Source organism: Meleagris gallopavo, chromosome 2, assembly GCF_905368555.1.
Source record: "Meleagris gallopavo chromosome 2, MGAL_WU_HG_1.1, whole genome shotgun sequence".
Lineage (NCBI taxonomy): Eukaryota > Metazoa > Chordata > Aves > Galliformes > Phasianidae > Meleagris > Meleagris gallopavo.
In genome coordinates this window covers 76,940,009-76,958,580 of record NC_139405.1, presented here as the reverse complement: position 1 = coordinate 76,958,580, position 18,572 = coordinate 76,940,009, and the positions used below count along the sequence as shown (strand labels likewise).

The 18,572-nt window shown below is 36.5% G+C and overlaps 1 protein-coding gene across 3 annotated transcripts in view; it reads right to left on the bottom strand.

The window, feature by feature from the left end:
* The window catches only part of ME1 (malic enzyme 1), a 156,931-nt gene that overhangs the window by 117,520 nt on the left and 20,839 nt on the right, over window positions 1–18,572 (bottom strand). Inside the window, exon 2 of one of the 3 annotated variants that reach the window (XM_085216912.1) lies at window positions 13,240–13,383. The gene's annotated coding sequence lies outside the window, so the exon portion shown is untranslated. 3 annotated transcript variants of the gene reach the window in all.

Sequence of the window (18,572 nt, the reverse complement as noted above, 5' to 3'; positions counted from 1 at the left end):
TTCAGCAAAATATTGTATCAGTCAGCATCAGAAAAAGAACCTATTTAATACTAAACATAATTAAAAGTTATGAAATTATTTTGGAAAAAAAGTTTATTTCTGAATACAAGAGAACATTTCTGCAGAGTACAATAGCTCCATTCCAGAACAGAATGAGTTAAAATCTTCCAACACTGCAGGATTATTCCCTGCAAAGTTATTAAGCTACAGCTCAAATACAGAACAGCAGTTCACAGGTTTTGAAAGGTGAATGAATGTTCTTAAACACTCATTTGTTTGGCTTTCTTCTGAACGCAGAGCATAGATAATGTTCATTTCAGTGTAAACATTATGATCTTAATATCTGAAAGTTTTTCAAGATCTGGGTAATGTCAGGTGTTCACGTGAATTTTTAACAGAATGCCATAGTAGAACAGAGTAGTCGTTATCTTTTTATAGTCAAAGAGGCTGATCCAGAACCTGGTGAAGTCACTCAACAGAAACATGGCCATTCTGAGTTTGGTATATATTCAGATCCAAATTTGTTTTGTTTTTCAAATTTGCATTCAGCTACAGTAAGAAAAATCTTGTTACAGACTCCGTGGATTTCTTCATAGCATGCAGAAGACTTTAAAAAGTAGTTAGTACGTTATATAGATAGTCATAAAACACAATGTTTGCAGCTTTAGGATTGGTAGACAGCCAAATATCTGGCAAAAATCTGCTTTTATAATGAGAAATATTTGTCTAAAATATATTCAGAAATATATTTCAGAAATTACTCAAGCTATTGAAAGAAATACTATGCCTTTAGAGCAGAAAGATGATAGTGTGTGTAGTACATCAATACCAAGGATCCTAAACACTGAAGTTTTACTTTGGTATAGTAACTGCAGCCAGAGAAGACTGCTGATGAAATCAGATTTGGGAGATAAAAAGGAACATGACAGGGTTTTCTTCTATGTATGACCTATCAAATCAGTACATGTTTCACACTGTAACTACTACATGAGGCTCCACCAACACATTGTCCCATTTCCTTAACATTCTGCCTGCCTTTCTTACATCCTTGGAGCATGTCTTGCAGTTCTGCAGGTGTTCATTCTAGGTTTACACCAAAAATTTCTGTAACGTACTATCTCTGTAATATGTATATCGTGCATCTTAAACATATTCAAAATATAATATACTAGAGGTTAGATAGCATTTATCACTCAACAAGAGGATATATGTATATGTATACCAGTAAAAATAAACAAGCCATTAGACAGTTGCCTAGTCTTCTACAGCTGTTGTACAAGAAACACAAAACATTTCAGTTCTTCCAAAAACAGAAAAAAATAAGGAAACACCTTGCGTGTATTCATGGCACAAAAGAGGGAAAAAGAGCAATGTAATGTTTTTGCATTCATTCTCTTGTGGACAATAAATACTACTATGATACCTTCACATCTATCTCTATAAATATAATTTCAAAATTTCTTTGTTTGTTTCACCCTTAGAATCAGCAGGTGAAAAAATGATGAAAAAAAAGAAGACAACTGCAAATGCAAAAGGTACCCCTCACTACTCATGTTGTTTCATGAGATCAGATTCACAGTTCTCTACACAATACCATTACTGCCTTTTACACAACATCTAGTGATGAAAGATGATGTGTTGATACTGGACAGTTTGATTATACGGACAAAATTTCATTTTCAGAAACGAACTTATTTTGACAGAGCAGAAATATACTACAAAATTGTTTTTCCTCTTACTGTTCTATGCTTCTTATGCTAATTTTCATCAAAATAGTTTTCAAGTAGTTATATCACAGCTGACTGAAAAAAAAAAAAAGAAGAAAAAACAGCAATTCCATCACTATCTACATATTATCCGCATTTAGATTGTTCATACTGTCTGCACTTAAATGCCATTAATCAAGTTGTGACCCCTAAGCACAAAGATGTCCCCAGTACAAGGAATAGAAAAATTCATGACGAAAACTTTTCAAAATGCCAAACAACTCTGGATCTATTGAATATACTCCTTTCACACAAAGAAAGTGAGTGAAAACAAGTTTAATAAAGGCCAATGATCATTTTGATACAGCCTTCCATGCATGTAGGTATTCAGGGGTTTCAAAAGCTGTGCTTTTTCCTGATCCAACATTACTTTTTTGTGGTCCTGCATGCCACAAGTGACTTCAGCTGCCATTACATTTTGAAAGACCAAAAAAGAAGAAAAAGTCAACACTCCTGAAGGGTTTCAAAGTAGGTTTCTCTATCCTCAGTAGACTTTTTTTTGCCCCAGGAAATAAATAAAAGCTGTGCATGTACGCTCATGCACACACACCCTTCAGCAGCAGTTCCAAATGGTTGGATTTAAGAGAGCTTCACAGTTTCAGTGGATCAGTGTTGACAAAAATGTGGCAAGCCAATTATCCTCTGTTTCTCTCCTTTCCTGTATCTCTTAGAGAGGATTCTTCTGAAAGAAAGATTTGTGCTTACCTTCACATTTAGGAAAAAGATATGAACTTTAATTACTACTCTACAATTTACATTCTTGCTGGAAACTATATTTTAAAACAGACACAAGAAAAGTTACTGCATCTTGCCAAGTTCCCTCTTAAAAAAGTGTTTCATCTTGGAATAGCATATTTTCCACATGTTGCTACAGCTCCTACAGTAAATGTTAATTTCTTTTGGGCTGTACTTCAAAAACACAGCGCTCATCTATGCCTACTACGCTATACATGATTTTAAAATTCTCTACTTGTGTACTCTTCTTGAGAACAGATATCGTGAATTTTTCAAATGTATAAGATGGAACTTTAGTTCCCTTTTTCTCTGATACCTCTATATGCTTACAAGAAAATAATTATGATTGAAACACATTGCATGACGATTTAATGAGATGGTCATACGCTTCTCATACACTGTTTCATCTTCTTATAAAAGGGAGAGCCACTCTACATACATTTTGTGGCTTAGGTTTAGATTTCTTGTACTAGTTTTTCATATTCAGTTTTCTACTGCAGAATTCTTTATGTTTGAAGTGTTGTTTCCCAGCCATCCAGCAGAGAGTGCTCTAAGTTCAGCGTGGCTTACATGCTCCTTGTTGAGAGAGAGCCAATTGTGCACACACCTGGATGGGGCAGGCTTCCAACCTGTAAATGTAGCTCAACTATAATAGAACTGCGGACATTTTCATTTTGCACTCTGTATTACAAATAATTTGCCCAAGAAGAACAATAGTGTGGCAATCTAAAAACAACATAAGATCAAGTGACTGCAACCGTAAGCATTACACTTTACCTATACTCTGTTCCTTCTGTTCACTGCTTTGTGTCTTCAGAAGGCAACAGATATACCATCGTAATCAGAAACTCAATTATGTTTAAGTCTCATGGGTAAGAGTTTTGAAGTCTTAAATGCTTTTGTCTCATATGCATCTTTAAATATTTTGGCTTTGGTAAAACCTTTAGTTCTTCTTCACCTCATTACCTGCCTTTCTCACAAATCATTTGTCAGAATTGGCTTTTCTTTCTTTCTTTCTTTCTTTTTTTTTTTTTTTTTTTTTACATGATTGCTCCTTACACACAACTCCTACTCTCAGTTTTACAGAAAGTTTTTTGTGTCTGTTTTTCTTTTTTTCATTTTCAAGAAGTTCAACTCATTGCAAATACATTTAATTCTGAATTCATTACTCAGATTGCAATGTTGTGCAATACTTGTAGCAATTATTTATATTAATACACATTGATCAGTATTATTTTGTTATTTAATCTTCATCAGTTTATTAACTCAGCTCTTGGCTACGTTCTCTGCCCAGCGTCTGTGCTTTCCCACAATCCACTCCATTACATGCTTATTTTCATGCAATTACACATCAGTTTCCTTGTTCAGTAGCAGCCATATAACAGGAAAAGCAGAAAAACACCACTTTGAATCAAACAGTTTTTTGCACCAGCTTTCAACCAAATCAACAAGTTCCCCTTGAGGAGACAGAGAGTACATTCAAAACATTTCAAGAGCTATCTCAGTCTCAGTTCACAGTCACCAAAGAGACAAGTTCTCTTTTAACACAAATTAGACTCCAAAGATTACATTAACTCTTTAAGAAAAAGTGCACCAAAATTACGTGTGCATGCTGTTTATGTGCTAATGAGATTCAGCTCCATCAATGGGTAGCCAGAACTACCTCAACAGAATGTTCATCTCAGACATTCTCCTTCAATTTCTTTAAAGACCTAGTACCCTTTTGTTCTAGTAGGCCAAAATGCCCATTTTTAGAAACCTGTATCCATTCAGAAAAAATGGCTTATCTCCACCTGCAGGTCTCACTGTACACAACTCTTAACATTACAGCATGTAGGACTATGCTGTCTTCAAAGATGAAACTGTGTTCACATCCAAGGGTATTAGAAGTGGTGACTCTTTCTTCAGCTTCTGGTCATAGCAAACAAAGCCCAGTAAGACCTCAAGTCATCCCCGAGACTCAGAAGACAACCTTCAACACTAACATCTGAACTCAAGTGACAGCACAAGTAGTTGAGTATAAACGATCTGTGCAAGGGTGAAGGAAGAAATGAAGAGGAAACTAAAAAGAAAATGTATCTAGAAGTACCATTAACACTTTAACTCCCAGTATACTAAATGATGTATTGATGCGGAATACTGAGAACCAAACCAAAACAAAAAAAAATATAAAACCATGACATCCATTTACTTTACAAGAAAAAGTTTCTAGACTGCTGATCTAAGATACTACGAGATAAAAGTCACAGTCTCTAAAATATCTTGGGGACAGCAGACAACAGTTGATCATTGTCTCAGAGCCAAGCAAAAATAAAAAAACCCTCTCAATTAAAAGATCTTTCCATGTATCAAAATGCTAAGAGTGAACTAATTTCAACAGTATCTGGAAAGATCCACTCGAATCCAAGGGATGCAGATATGCAGAACATCTGTGGCTGCAGCTGGAAGGAGCAGAGCTGGCTCCAAGCCACCGCCTGCAGCCTGCTGCTGGAAAAGCCGGTAACTCAGAGCAGAGCACAAGCATTCTGGCACACAATGTGCAGAGAAAAGCCCACAGCTGCATGGAACACAAGTCTGCAAAAAGATTTCAATCACTTCTTTGAAGAAATATGCCTACAGACAGAACCCTGCCATTCCGTATCTTAAAAAATAATAACAATAAAAGAAAAAAAAGGAAAATAAAATAAGAAGCAAGCTTTTGGCTGAAGAACTAAAAACATTTTCCAGTCACCAGAGAAAAGTTTTTTCCTCAAGATTTCTCAGGTATGTCACTATTAGTTGACAGTCCCAGGACATCCCATATTGCTCACACTATTTTATGCAGAAGTTTGTCTCCAGAAATTCAACAGAATGAGATGTGCTCCTCTGGAAAACTTAAACTTCGGTATGTATAGCACTCTTCAAGCAAATCCTTTACTGCTCCTGCTTTTGCCTTTCATAATTTTGGCTCCTCATACCACACCAGTGCTGTTAGGGAAGAATCCACGTCAAAACAAATATAATTTTCTTTTGCTTTATTTTAAGGAGGACTTCATAGGCTGAGAAAATAGCATAATACACGTATAGTCCTGCTGGATTTGCACTAAATAAAAACTTTTCCAAGCACATAAAATACTGTGCTTCCCTCTAAGATGAGAATTTTTTTTCTGTAAATATTAGGTATTCAAATAACTTTATTAAAATTTCCATAAAAGAATATGGCACACATGAATTTTCAAGCATTTTAAGCTATGTTTAAGAGTCTGATGATCTGCAAATCCATTTGTGATATTTTATATTATTTGTACTTAAAGAAATTCCCTACGTGCAATCAAAAATGAAGCTTTACAAGTTTTTCCCTTTCACTTCGCACTTTGGAGAAAGCAGAAAAATACTCATTTTCCATATCCAAAACTTGTTTAAAGGGACAACACCCCAGGAAGCAGAGAATATTACTCTGAGATGCGCTGAGTAATAAACTTATTCTTCTAAAAACAGATGTGGTTCATGGCAAGACATTTAGGTTGGATTACTAAGTATAGCTAAAGATGATCCTGCTAGTTTCTTTCAACATTCTTTTCATGATTGCCACAAAATATCATGTGCGCAGACAACTATTTCTGATATCTGAGTTAATTCTTCTTCTTCAAACTGCAGTTTAGGCCAGAGCAGTCACAAAGTGCCACTATAGCTAAAAAGAAGGAATAAGCTTAATACTGCAACTCAAGCAGTGTTATCTAGGATCATTGTTTGGACCTCAGGAAAGCAATACCTGTGCCAAATATCAGTTTCAAAGATGAAGCTCAGACACGAATACCGAACATGAAAATACAAATTCTGTATTGCAACCCTCGGACCACCCATGCACTATAGCTGATGGGGCAGTGCTGATCACACAAAAAAAGAAGCAACTACCCTTGTTTCTGCTATAAAATGTCAAGGGGCATGGGTTCGATTTGGCACATATTTTTAAATGCAGCTAATGTCTAAGTTGAAGAGCTATATTCTGATATTCAGCACTTACAACGTCAATGTGGTTTTCCAGGAGTCATAATAAACCTGCTAAAGCATATTGCACATCAAATTACTTCAAGTTTCAAGGAAAGTCAGGAGACTTGAATTATAGTCACAGCTCAATTCTGTGTCCATTGGATTTTCAAACGCAAACTTAAAAAGTCATGTCACCAAGGGAAACTGAAACCAAAGTCACAAACAGCTTCTAACAAATAAACCACGAATAAATACAGTAGCTAATAAACACATCCAAGGCCTTATGAGTCAAAACAAATGCAGATGGCTTAAAGGAGATCAGGCTTCTCTTGGCAAATTCATCATGGGAACGTGTGGGCAGCTTGGCAGCCTTGCAGTGAGCTGGTAATGGGTATTTCATATGAGCATGATTCAGGCTAGCACATTAGAAACGACACATCATTGCATTCCTATTTTGGTAATCTTCCTTTAATCTGTTGTAAACAGTTACCTGAAAGAAGGCAATCAAAACTATTTTAAGAAGGTTTTGGTACATATTTGTCTTATTATACACAGACGTATACATTTCGCATTGCATAACCTCTCCTCACTTTAAGACTGATTGCACAAACAGCAGAGATTAAGAAGTTGAAGAGTAAAATAAGTCATCAGTTAATACTGTATAAAAATACAGAGCATGTTGTGGTATAATTTGGGATGGGATGGAATCTAGACTTAGATATTAAACGTAGATGTTTATAGGCAATCTAGGTATCTATCCTCTTACTACAATTATACAATATACAGTATTGATAAAGAATGATCCAACTCACTCTAGAAAAGACACCTTGCAATCACTAATCCAAATTTCACCCTAGGCTCCAATGACTGCATTGCCTACAAACCAAATTCAGATGTGCGCACGTAAGGGCCTACTGTTACAGGTTCTAAGATACCTGAGAAATCAACTTGCCATAGCTTATTACGACAATGATGTCAACTCTAAACCAATTTCAAGAAGACTTGGGATACCTGGACAGCAACAGGTGGAAATCAGGCACAACACCAGGCACAACTCTCCTGTGTACCTCAAACAGCCCTAGGCGCCTACATGCCTCTTCAAGGGAAGTGATTGTCCCACTCTGCTCTGCACTGGTGCAGCCTTACCTTGAGCACTGCGTGCAGTTCTGGGAGCCACAGTATAAGAAGGACATAAAACTAATATAGAGCATCCAAATGAAGGCTATGAAGATGAGGAAGGTGAGTGAGGAATGGCTGAGGTTCCTTGGGTTCTCAGCCCAGAGCAGAGGAGACTGAGGAGATGATTCATGGCATCCTACAGCTCCTCCTGAGGAGAAGTGCTGAGCTGTGCTCTCTGGTGACAGCTACAGGACCTGAAGGGACAGTGGGGGTTAGGAAAAGGTGGGCATGGAAAAGATTCTTCACCAGAGGACCATAGGCATGGAACTCCCTAGGGCAGTGGGCGTGGCCCTGAGCTGCCGGAGTTCAAGGAGCACGGGGTTGGAGTTGATGATTTCTTGAGGTTCCTTCCAGCCCTTTCAATCCTGTGTGTGATTCTGTGAGAGTGTTTGGCCAATCATCTCAGACAAAGGGTTTAAATTTTAGGTGTGGAGTCAGGAGCTGGACTGTATTCTTTGTTGGTCGCTTCCAACTCAGGTTATTCTGTGATTCTATGTGAGACACTACATCAAGCTCCAAAAGTCCTTTTGATTCCCAATCCGTGTGTCCCACTAAAATCATCTTACTTTGAATCTTTAATATTATTACAGAAATGCTTAAGTTCAAAGTAACCCCAAAATTGCAAGAACTGGATCTGTATGCTTTTAATCAGAGCTAGGAGCCTTAAAAGTAGATTTCAAATAATCTTAAAGACATGATGTCATTTGCAAACTGCAGCAGATAAGAAGAAAGAACCCCAACCTCCACCTCCCAAACCACAGACCTCTACAGCTTTCCTGCAGTATCTGAATCTGAGATATCACTCAGGGAACAGTTGTGTTAGCATTAAGATCTGTAGAGATATCTATCCTATTACTTTTAATGTGAGTACGCCAATGTTGCTCTCTGGCATATTACTACATGTTTCAGCATCAACTATTATTTCTAATCTTTTCCCCTTCTATTCTTGTCTCTTTACTCAGTTGTAATACAGAGTTGTGATAAAAGTCCTTTGGTGAGAGCTGGTGAGAATATGCTCTGCAGGTCCCTATGCCCCAGTAGGACAACTGAATCTATAGAGGAGCTGCCTGTGGAAGTCATGCCGAGCACCACAGAACAGTCGCACTGCTGAACACCCAGAGCTGATAAGCTCAGAATCCTGCAAGACATCAGATCTGCAAGACATCAGAAGGAAGTGGCTGCTGTGTGCAGTCAAGGACTGCAGACAGACACCTGGAGGAACAATGGCACTGAGGGCTTTCTGAACACCCACTTGAAAGCCACCGGTGAGCTGGTAGCAAATTTTTTCAAATAAAGATGACACTAATTTTTACTAGACCTTACCAGAAATTCTCATTTTACTATAGAAATGAATTCTTTTGAGCAAAAAATGCTGTGAGTCAGTACTGGTATACCTATAATCAAGGATGTCTCCAATGCTATCAGTGGAATAATTAACATGGAATCTTTATTTATGAAGGGAATTTCAACAAGTGTAATACCAGCTGACATCTGACATATATTGTAACAAGAGCATTTCCAAATGAAATGCCAAATGAAGGTATTTAATCGTAAATATTATATAAAGGACAGTTTCCACGTATGCAGTCTTCAATATGCCAGTTACATGTGCAAAATCAGATATTATTTTAGAGTCAGTCAGATTTCCATGTAGGTAGATGAGGAATTTCAGTGACTGCCAAAAAGTCCATCTGTTTAAAATATCCACTTATCCAAATACAGGTTAGTAAGCCCTGAAATCCCGAGGGGATTTGATAGACCTGATATGCTTAGCAGATTTTATTGTTGCCTTTCAGAGAGTAAAGTGATTATCAACTACTGTGTTCTGTGCTCCTGACAGGACAAGTTTCTCTTCAGCAGCATAAAAAATAATTAATACAAATAAATATTTTAAATACTGTAGCTTAGATTTGCTTAGAGTAAGGCAAAGCACTATCTAAATTGTGCAGTTTTTCTTGTTCTAGTAGCACCACAATAGCAAAATGAAATACAAAGTAAAAGTCTAAAATAATGCAACGCAAAAGGAAGCAGGCAGAAAGAAATGGTGATCAGCAAAGGAGGCTCAAATTTGAGGTTTGGTTAGCAGGCAGTTCAAAAACTTATAAAGAAAAGCTTCTAACAGAGATTAGCATAGCTTAAAATTTATTTTTAAACATCTTCCTAATTATAGCAAATTAAAAAAAAGTGAAATTTCCCTCTCATGACCAAGATACTATGTGCCTATTTGATTTATAGTTGCTGCCACGGAGAAACCTTATATCTATTTTCTACACCTTGCTACCCATATTGTCCTGAATAGGTACTTTTCCGTGAAACTTTCCACTGCTGCTGCTATTCACATGGGGCTAAAGCTCAAAGATTAGAATGTTAAAACAGCTCATTCCACACCTACAGCAGTACCAACAGCAGCAGCTTGATAGGACACTCCCTATTAAGCAATACAGCTCCAGGAAGAGTGGCCTGGATAAGATTTGACCAGAGAAATGTTGGTATCAAACTTACTGAACCTAAATGATGAATATTATTAGATGACTGATGTGTAGCACAGTCCTACTCTAAATCAGATCTCTGGGCACCCTGCTTACTCCACAGAGAGACTGAGCTGGCCACTAGGATGAACATTTTTCTCTTTTTTGGACCAAAAGTAGTGTAAACAGCCATTGTAGACTAAAAGCTTTCCACTGTCAGATCCATTTTGGATTACACAGTCTATCATCTGTAAATCTTTTTGGTCATACAGTAAAAGCACATTTTACGTGCGTATCAGGTATTTCTTCATTCTATGGTTTGAAACTTATTTTTCCTTTGATAATCTCAGTCTAAGAACAGGAAACATATAAATATATGAAAATAGCAAAGACTATCCAAGTCTTCTGTCTGGGGAACTTGCTTCATCTAATCTTGGCATTTGTTCTCAAAACCCAGTAGTACACTAAAACCAAACTTACTCTCTGATTCCACCTGTTTCCAAAGCACAGCTAATCTGGCCATTTATCTTATCTACTATAAAATATCTATCCAGCAGACAGATAATTTATCTAATAATAATTTTGCCAAAACAATAAGTGTTCTACTTGCAGCATTCTCTTTCCAGTCATTTTCTTCTCTTTTCTTGAGAGACTTCTCAATTGGTCATTTAAGCTAAGCAAAATTCTACTCCTTTCTTCTTCTTCCATGTGTGGTTTTCTTTAGGAGGTAGTTTCATTCCAAAGATCTATTAGATCTTAAATCTATCCTAAGCTTTCACTTCAAGATGGAACTCTTACAGACAATCCTCTGAATTTCTGTGTTCCCTGGCACTGTGAGATATATAGCAGTAATAAAAAGCACTGACCAAGCAGGTACAACATGCCATACAATCTAGATGACTCAACTATCCTGCTGTGGTTATAGATGCAATTCTTCAGATGTAATAAAAGCAAGTCAACATTTCTAGCACTTTTCTTCTACATAACAGATTAAAATATTATGGGTAAGACTCAACTCCCAGATTCAAGGACATTTCAATTTCTACTCAAAAGAAGAAGAAAAAAAAGTGCTACAGAGTTGTAGATCTTTCCCTGAAATTCTAATCACCAATGCATTGTTTTCCCATTCAGTGTTTCTAGAATTTACGGATGCACAGAAAATAAACGTTTTTTTTTCCTCATTCTCATGCCTCCGCAGAATTAAAATTTTTATTGCAACTATGAAGACAGTTACAGTGCAAACTTGTAATTAAAGGCATACAGAAACTGGAGACAAGCATACAGTGACACGCTGAATAGTCTTGGAAAGACTGCAAGAGATTCACTATATAGTACACAGCCGTAGTAGTAAATCACTCTAGTAACACAGCTGACTTCTGCTACACTGACATCTCTAGACCAAGCATGCAGCCAGGCCTTGCAATCTGCAAAACAGACCTGAGGCTTACAGCCTAGCTAGTTAGTTTTGGATCACCACTAGAAGCCAATAGTTTCTTTCTTCTTAAGTATAGTATCACATAACCAATAACTGCACCCAATAAATTGTACTGCTTTCTTCATTAGTAAGCAGAAACTTTAGGCATCTTAATTGGCTTATATAGTATTAATAAGAAATACATCGAAAGATTATGTTACTAGGTTATTATACTATACTGTCCGATAAACTACGCTAGACAGACTTATATTACCTAAACTATCATTTAATTTCATTGGCTACAACTCCTACTTTCCAAACTACATCAAATGGCTACTATTCAAGAATGTAGAAAAGAAATATATGCAGATACTAATTATGAATGTTTTTATCACGTTTAATGCAAAAAAAAAAAAAAAAAAAAGAAAAAAGAAAAAAATCCCTAATTTTGCTACAGATCTTTGCCAAATACTGAATCCTTTACAGCTTTATTAAATTTTTAGGGCTACTCTACCACTCTTCTTGCTTTACTAAGTGGAATATAGTATAAAAGCACATTGCAATTGTCAGAACTCAAATATTAAAAAAAGAAATCAGATAATGGACCCGCATCTAGCACTTCTGAAAAGGTGTATCACAAAGGGCCTCACAAGATTCTTAGCATGTATAAATTAAAGCATTCGGTAATGAAATAGTCTTGTTGGGGGGCAAGAAATTCTTCTAGTTACATAAACATCCAACTCAATTATAATCAAAACCTCTCAATTTCAATAATACATTGAAGAAGTTGGTAGCACATTTCCATGCTTCGTTATCTTACAAAAAATTAGTGAACAAACCTAGATACAATCAATAGCTTTCTTTTCCTCTTATATACTGTCTTTCAGTTTTGCTAAGTGTGTAGGAATGAAGTGTTGGTTTCATGACAGGTTCTGTTTTCCTATTTTGCATTCTTAAGCACTAAGCAGAGCCATCAATAGTTGTTCTCATTTCTAGAACTATAGGCAAACATTATCTCAGCACCGGACAACAGCAGTCAAGTGATAGAAGAGTGCACATAGCTTGGTCTTACAGTTAATATTTGTACAAAAAATGATAAGCTTATTTGAACTTTGCTACAGAAATTAAATATCAATTTTGTTTCTATCATTTTAGTTAATATGGGAGGAAAAAAGAAAGGATCAGATAAGCAAGGCGGCAAACTTTTAGTATGTAAAGTCAATGGGAAAAGTAAGATGCAGTGAGCCCAGAATCTTAGCATGAGCTCTGATTTTGTTACTTAAAACTGTCATTTAACTTGTTACCTAGAGAAAGAAAAGTTATGCAACAGCCTTCTGAAGTATGGAAAAAGTTGATCAAAGGAAAGTTTCTATTGATGACAGAGTAATTCCATTTTAAAAAGATATGCCCAGTGGATTCACAGAGTTCTGCTTTTGCCAAAATACAACCTGTATATCAGTTGTATCTAATTAGGGTGGGATAGATGCATAGAAAGGATTAGATTGAAAAACATATGGAAAAACTGTGATAGCATGGGGTATATCACTTTTCTTTACATTTGACTGCTCTCCAAAAGAATTAGATTCATCAAAAGCAAACACTGGATTAAGAAAACTGAACATTATAGAAATAAAATCTGAATAGTAGTTAAGGAAACCAGCCAACATAAAACCATCTGAATTTGCTATCAGACACACAAGATTTCTACCTGAAAGAAAATCTTTGAAGATGAAAAAATGCAAAGAATCCTCTCACAGGAGAACTGATTCTTTCCAAGTTGCTACCATTTCCAAAGCAAACCGTGGATTTTCTCATCCTTTTGTCTTTCTGTGTCAGTCACAGAAATCCTAGTCTAAAAACAAAACAAAAATAATCATGAAAATTAAAGCAAAATAGCAAAACAAAACAGAAATTATTTTAAGTAAAACATTTCCTGTGTGAACATTGAAAAACATATCCTGGGAGTAAATGTTAAACACAAGCATATTTGATTGAGCCCAAAGGAAATGTTGTCCCTCTCTTTCCATCTTTCTCATTTTCTAGTATCTAATCATCCCATCCCATTAAAAGGATCTTCTAGCTATGTAACTGCCACAGAAGAAAGCATTGTGTTACATCCATCACTCATGCAAAATGAGAACAAATATCTTGTTTAAACCTGATTAATCTGGAGCTGGTATTCAACGCTGCCCTTGGTGCAAGATCGTTCTGAACTCATGGAGTTGCAGACCTGTAAACACTGCACCTACACAGCAGTGCACACTGTGGGTGGTAGCACAGGAGGGGAAATAGCTTGGAGATAAATTGGGAAACCAGAGCATTCATGGGCTAATAGCTAAAATATTTCCCCAAATCCAACAACGTTTATGCAGTGAAGACCAACTTACAGGACTGACAAATCTAAAGATATTTTCTTAGAAGTGTCTGGGATCCTTAGGCTTAAAACACCTATTTGAGACATATTTTAGGCAACATGGGAAATCTACTCAGGCTATGAGCAGTGAAGGATCATCAGCTTTCATCTGTTCCATAACTGGTTCAGTTTAAAAAAAAAGTCTGTCTGATTCTTGAAATACTTCAACAGTGCACAGCAACATAAGTCACACAACCAACAACCAATCCAGGTGTTTTGGCTGTTTATTAATCTCCATAGTACAGATGAGCACACTAAACTTACTTCATTATTTCCTACAGTTCAAACGGTGTGTTCTCACTATCCTTTACTCAGAAGATGGAAACATGCAAAAAGGGCCACCAATAAAGAAGTCACTAAAAAAAGCAAGCCTCAGCTCCAAAGTTTCCCTGGAGCAGAGACCCCCTGCTAAAGTATGTTCCCTAAAGTAGGTTGTATGGGAAAGCATCCAGTAGGATTATGAATATCTCCATAGAAGGAAACTCCACACCCTCTCTGCACAGGGCTCTGCTGTCCTCACGGTATGGAAGTTTTTCTTCACGTTCAGATGGAAATTCTTGTGTTCCAGTTTGTGGCCATTGCCCCTTGTCCTGCCATTGGGCACCACCAAAATGAGCCTGACTCCATCCTGTTGACACCCATCCTTTAGATATTTATAAACATTGACAAGATCCCCCTTGTTTCTAGCTTTAATCTACCTTAGAAACACCAAAAAGCTTTCTTTGGTCTGCACTGCTTTCTGTGCTCTATTATGCAAAACAAAAGGTTTTTTTCATTGTTTGATAATACACTCTCTTCTTTGCTGTTATTAAATGAAGTTTAATGTTCATAAGCTCCCTGATGGCTAGAACAATATCTGATGAAGTAACAGAAAGCAGAATACAGACCTATGTTGCATTTCCATTTCATCTATTGCATGCCATGTAGTTGAAGGCACAACTGTGGACTTATTACTCTCACAATTTCTACCCATATTTGAACACTTCTTCTAAATATCATGCTTTTTCTCAAAAGGATGAGAGGAGCCCCACAAAATGGCTCTAAAAATTAAACAGCAAGATATTCAATTCCTTAACTCAAATGACAGAACACATTGAGCCATAAGTATTTTAACAAGCACATCAGGCTGCTATTTAGCTTCAGTCAACTAAGACATCTTTTTTGGAATTTTAAACAGCTTATGACAGAAATTTTAAATGGAATAGTGGGCCAAATTCACAGTGGTTGTCTGCATCTTGGCAACCTGTACTGCAATAATACTGCAGAAACTATTACAGAGACTGTGTCACAAGAACATATAAAAGCTTTCAAATCTGCACAATTATTCCTGATGAATTGGTATCTGAAGCCTAACAGTAAACTAAAAATATTTTATTATTTCCCCATTGTTCCGAGTTTTAGCAAACCTACCACTATTTTCTGCAAGAGGAGGGTCTGAAAATCTTCTAAATGAGCCCGGTAGTTTTCTAGAGAGGTTGCTCTGGTTATTTTTGCTCCAAAAGGGCTGGTTTCAAAGCAGTTTTTGGTACTGGACTGGTACATGTCAATTATGATTCTCTCAGCACAGTCCTTAGAACAGATTTCTTTCATCTGTACTGGAACTCAAAATAAGACCATATGTCAAAGCTTTAATAAGCAAAATTTTCCAACAGCAGCTTATTTTTCTAGGAGGAAATGTGATTTACACAGATAGAACTTTAGAAATCCATTTACAAGATTCATAAGAAAAACTGGTTTTCCTATAGGAAAAAAACACTTCTCGCTGTTCACAGGAAGCCTGAATATGACAGTCACTGGCCTTCCTGAGGCACAGCCCCAACATGGTTCTGTCCATTTGCCTCTCACAGGAACTACAGACATTTCTAGGAAAGAATAAAAACAGGAAAGGCACAAAAAGGAGCTGGTGAGAGCTGCTGGAGCAGCACCACAGAAAGTTGAGCAGAGAGGGAGCGCAGAAGAAAAGTTAAATGCTGTGATAGAAAGTAATGGGAGTGGAACAGTTCAGCAGAAGGCCCAAGCAGATGGAGAAGGAAAAGCAAACTAAGCAAGTAAAACATTTACAGGATATATTTTCTATTGATATCTTAGTGAAACAGAGCTCACAGGTATGAATTACGAACAACATGGAGCAAATCCAACTTGTGCATGGAAACATCAAGGCGTGAATGCAAAAGCAAAGACTGAAGAGAATGAGCTCAGAAGACTGAAAAGCTGCAAGCAATTGTGTCAAGAGCTTTGAGTTGCCACAAACTATTTAATGCACCATATACATACATGTAAAGCATCTTTTCTCTTTGCTTCTTAGTTATGCCAAGAAGAAAGGCTTGACTCACACTGCAAAAAGTAACTTTTCCTTTCCTTAGTAGAGAAGGGCAGCCTCTGTAGTGGAGGAGATAGGCACTGCACTGGAGAATGAGGCAAGGCTCTCCAGCAGTGCTGAGAGCCTGTTACCCAAAGAATGAGTGGTTGTATCAATTCCACCTTGACACATGCATTCACTAATCTGGAATTAATGGCCTTGGCTACTTGCTCCCTCCAGTAACTATAACCTAAATTTTAAATTTAAACCAATATCAGCATCTTCAAACTCCTTTCATGCATCTTGACAGAAGAACTGTTCGTATACTCATTTCATTTCATAATTACATGCAACCTTCCAGGCTGCTTCTCCACCACATGGTCTTGAGGCACCAGTCTGATGGCCCAAAGCATAAAGCAATCTACTGGCTTCATGTCCAAAGGCAGCATTTCTGATCTATCATCTTGGGAAAAGCTTTCCACAAAAGGCACCTCAGAACCAGTTTTCACACGCTGCATTTCCCTACAAATATACAAAATACAAATCCCTGTTGGCCTTCAGAAGGAATTACAAATCACAAATTTAGAAGGGGTGTGAGAATGTCCTATACAAAGCAGGTACTCAAAACATGTTATCCCCTGGGAAAGTATCTCCTAGCTTGGCAAGTTATTAAAGTTGGAATGTTTAAATTACTGCGTTCAACCGGAACTATTTAGTAGTCCTCTGCAAAATGAATGCTTTTGTTTAAAGGCTTAATTGAGTCTATTATTAGTAATACTTACAGAAAACAATTAAAAAAAAAAAAAAAAAACCTTGCTAGATTCTCTAATTTCTCCCACATGTCGTAAAATGAGCTAAGCAGCACTGAAACATTACTAACTTTTTATATTTTTTTCAAGTAGGGGCACAAATTGAAAAAGGTACATACAAAACCCCAAGAACAAGCCAAATTAAAAAATTCTGTATTCATGTACACAGAATCCACAACATTTACCCTGTTGTATACAAAGATATATTCCTGATGAACTAGATGATTCTACCATAGACTTTACCAAAGAAAAAAACAACTGCTACAAAAAAAACAAAAGTAAATTGCAATATTTTAGAGTGCAAAATAATGAAGATCCACAGTTTTCTCTGGATTATTACCTTGACAATACTGTAGATCTATCATCTGTCATTTTTAATGTGTCAGTGTCAGCTAAGTCACTGTTATCTAAAAGCAGGTTACCAGAACCTTCTGGGTGGGCTCTCATAGTACTGTCCTTTCCCTTCCCATTTCCTTTCCTGGAATTTGAAATTTATTCATAATTGTGCCAAGTTTTAATGCCTTTTCATTCTTTGCTTTAATTACACTATTAAGAAAATCTGTCCATATAAAAATTAAAAAGCAGTCAACTTAGCTCCTTCTAAGAAGAATTATATTTTACAGGAAATTCACATTCTTTCAAAACTAAAGTTTTTGTTGGTTTATTTCAGATGAACAATATCTGAAGGACTTCAGCACACTTTCTAGCTCATTCAAGCAAAACTTCCACCTAAACAATTAGGAATCTTGTCATGACCTGCTCTTCAGATAGATATACACGTAAGAACTATAAAAGTCAACATTTGATATTTTTTCATTAAAAAAAAAAAAAAGCTTTTTTCTTTCTGCTCTTTTCTTTCCAGAATTTTCATAACGAATAAAATTTGTGTTCATTTTAGAAGTATGATTTGAGATCAGGACTTTTAAAATACAGAAATGGATTTGTCAATTCCATAAATAATACTGCAGTCAACTTGGATAAAACAGTATCCAAGTAACATTAGACCCCTCCTTCTCTCTATCACCCCCACAAAACCAACAGACTGGATAATGAAATGACAGAGCAGCAATTGGTAGTATCTGCTTAGGTTAGCAATATTTGATAGGTAATTACCACTGGAGATAGGGAGGATCTGGTTTCTATGTTTCTTGATCAGTTTTTCCACTTTTTCCTTCTAAATAGAGGAAACCACCAAAATACATTCCAAGCTTTTTTGAGAATTGGCTGGCAAAAAGCCCACCTGCTAACAAAAGACAGTTTTAAGAAGAAAACCATTCTTCTTCCTTAAAGAACAGGCATAAGTTAACTGAAAAAATATTTAAATCTTTTTTCCCTCTCTAACATGAACTCAAAATTATTATAACTTTGTGCTCAGAATGAATGGTCACATTATATCACTAAATATTTTCCCGTTAGCTTAACTCCACAGGAAAGTAATTATAAGTTTAATTTCTAAGCTGTTTGATTTAGAAAAACTTTTTGTCCTCAAGTTGATAAAATGTACATGAGAGCCATAAGAC